This window comes from Mastomys coucha, unplaced genomic scaffold (assembly GCF_008632895.1).
Source record: "Mastomys coucha isolate ucsf_1 unplaced genomic scaffold, UCSF_Mcou_1 pScaffold15, whole genome shotgun sequence".
NCBI classification, from domain to species: Eukaryota; Metazoa; Chordata; class Mammalia; order Rodentia; family Muridae; genus Mastomys; species Mastomys coucha.
The window spans coordinates 150,918,620-150,921,849 of NW_022196897.1; the positions used below are offsets into that span (position 1 = coordinate 150,918,620).

The window sequence follows — 3,230 nt, forward strand, 5'->3', positions numbered from 1 at the left end:
AAAAAAAAAAAAAAAAAAAAAAACAAATGAAAAAGGTGTGTGCACATACACACTGGGTCTAATGAGACTGAGGCTGGCCCGGAACTTGCTGCTTAGCCAAAGCTGGCCATGGCCTCCTAATAATCCTGCCTCTGCCTCCCAAGAGCCTTAGTGTAGGCATGAGCCACTAAGCCCAGTTCAAACCCTGGCTTTCTGACTACCAATCAAGGGTTCTCAGCAGAGCATGTTGTTGGAAAAGATTCTGGAATCAGTGAAGACAGCTGCTCTCACCTGAAGGACATTAAGGTGGACAGTTGAGAAAACTAGAAGCCAAGAAGGAAGAGGAGGAACTCTACCAGGCACTATGGGGTGTTAGTGTGTCCTTTTAAACAGTCTCACTATGTAACCCATGCTCCTGGGACTCCTTGGTGATTGAGCATCCTGCTTCTGCCTTCTGAGCATCCGGTTATGGGCACTTCCTGGCATCTTAAGTGAGAATGACCCTGTAGGCTCACATATTTGAATGCTTGGTTTCAAGCTGGTGGAACAGTTGGGGAGGGATTAGGGATCTGGAAGAGGTGTGTCATGGAGAGGTGGGCTGTGAGGTTTCAAAAGCTCGCCCTAGTTAGTTAGCTCTTTCTGCCTTCAACTAGTGGATGGATCAGGATGTCAGTTCTTAGCTACTCGGCCCGCTTCCTGCCATGCTTCTGGCCAGCAAGCTCATGGACTCTCAACCCTCTGGAACCATGAGCCTGAGTAATTTTTTTATAAGTTGCCTTGGTCATGGGGTCTCTTTAGAGCAATAGAAATGTAACTCAGACACTGGGGTTTTTTGTTTGTTTGTTTGTTTGTTTTTTTAAAAATATGGAACGCTTCACGAATTTGCGTGTCATCCTTGCGCAGGGGCCATGCTTATCTTCTCTGTATCGTTCCAATTTTAGTATATGTGCTGCCGAAGTGAGCACGTTTGTTTGTTTTTAATTGTTGTTACTGGCAAAATATCTGCAGTAACCAAAAGGTTTGAGATTGCTGACCCCTCAGTGTCCTGCCATGTTGCTGTCTGCCTGTCTATTCATATCTCTTCTCATACATTTTATAAAGAAAAATCAATCTCAGTATAGCTTTTGAACCCTGCTTTGGGATCTCTCTTTTTTTTTTTAAGATTTATTTATTTATTTCATGTATATGAGTACACACTGTAGCTGTACAGATGGTTGTGAACCTTCATGTGGTTGCTGGCAATTGAATTTTAGGACCTCTGCTCACTCTGGTCAGCCCCACTTACTCAGCTTGCTCCAGCTCAAAGATTTATATATTACTATATATAAGTACACTGTAGCTGTCTTCAGATGTACCAGAAGAGGGTGTCAGATCTCATTATGGGTGGTTGTGAGCCACCATGCGGTTGCTGGGATTTGAACTCAGGACCTTCGGAAGAGCAGTCAGTGCTCTTACCCGCTGAGCCATCTCGCCAGCCCTTGGGATATCTTTTTTGCTATGATTAAATATTATGATCAAAAGCAACTTGAGAAGGAGGGGGTTTGTTTTGTTTCTCCTCCATTTCAGGTTCATCCTCAAACGGAGTGAGGGCAGGAACTCAAGCAGGGCAGGAACCTGGAGGCAAGAGCTGATGCAGAGGCTGTGGAGGGATATGGCTTTACTGGTTTGCACCTTCTGGCTTGCTCAGCCTACTTTCTTATAGAACCCAGGACCACCAGCTCAGGGTGGCATCACCCACAGTGGGACTGGACCCTCCTCCATTAATCACTAAATTGTTCTACTGGCTTACTTACTTACCAACAGCCAGTCATATAGAGGCTCCCTCCTCTCTGACTTCATATAGAGGCTCCCTCCTCTCTGACTTCATATAGAGGCTCCCTCCTCTCTGACTTCATATAGAGGCTCCCTCCTCTCTGACTGTAGTTTTTATCAAGTTGACATAAACCTAGTCAGCACACCCTCAAAGCTGAGCCCTGTCAGTGACAGTGGGGGAGAGGGTGATTGCCTTTGGATCCTGTGAGAGGTTTCTGTCCACAGTGTGAAGTCTCTGCTTTGGGGCCTGGGACAAATGTAAAGGACCAATCACATGATGGTGGGTAGGGAGTAGGGGTGGGACAGGGACAAAGTAACCTTCAAAGGCAGGCCTCCAGTGACCTTCTTTGAAAAAGGTACCACCTGCCGGGCAGTGCATGCCTTTAATCCCAGCACTTGGAAGGCAGAGGCAGGCGGATTTCTGAGTTCGAGGCCAGCCTGGTCTACAGAGTGAGTTCCAGGACAGCCAGGGCTACACAGAGAGACCCTGTCTAGAAAAACCAAAAGAAAAACAAACAAGAAAAAGGTACCACCTAGTAGCCACTCCGCTCGCTATGAATGCACTTATGAGTTTAGCATCTCATAATCCAGTCACTTCTCAATTGTAACAGCAGCTGGGGACTGAGCCTTCAGTACAAACCATGTGGAGAGACTTTATGTCCAGTTCACAGCAAAAGGCCCTCTTCCATGTAGACAGAAAAACCCTGAGGATAAAGAAAGACTTCTCCAGGGTCAGAGAGGAGAGGCAGGGAGGGAGCTGTCGCTGGTTTGAATGACAGTGGTCCCCATAGCCTCCTAAATGTTAACACTGTTTGTGAATTAGAGGGATTAGAAAGTGTGTGGCCTTGTTGGAGAAAGTATTTCACTAGGAGTAGGCACTGAGTTTTCAAAAGTCCAAACCAGGGGCTGGTGAGATGGCTCAGTGGTTAAGAGCACCAACTGCTCTTCTGAAGGTGCTGAGTTCAAATCCTAGCAACCACATGGTAGCTCACAACCACCCATAACAAGATCTGATGCCCTCTTCTGGAGTGTCTGAAGACAGCTACAGTGTACATTACATGTAATAAATAAATAAATCTTAAAAAAAAAAAAAAATCAGAAGTCCAAGCCAGGCCCAGTGTGTCTCTGCGTCTCTGCTTGCGGATACGGATCCGGCTCAGATGCATGGCCAGAGCTATGCTCGCCACAGTGTTGATAATGGACCAAATCTCTAAAACTCTAAGCAAGCCCCCAGTAAAATGTTTTCTCTTGTAATAGTTGTCTTGGTTGTGGTGTCTCTAAACCACAATAGGACAGTGCTAAGGCCTGTGATGAGCTAACAACATTAGCCTCTGATTTGGAAGGAGACATGGTAAGAGATGAGGTGCAAGTGTTGGCGTCCATTTCTTTTAGGACAGGATTTAAGGGAGGGCACAAATTAGCCCTTCTTGGGACTCAAA

General features: G+C 46.0%; 1 non-coding gene across 1 annotated transcript; it reads right to left on the bottom strand.

Moving 5' to 3' along the window:
* Window positions 1-837: 837 nt before the first annotated feature.
* Window positions 838-944, bottom strand: LOC116092617. Its single transcript, XR_004119363.1, has one exon. It is a non-coding gene; the product is annotated as a U6 spliceosomal RNA (small nuclear RNA).
* Window positions 945-3,230: the final 2,286 nt, after the last annotated feature.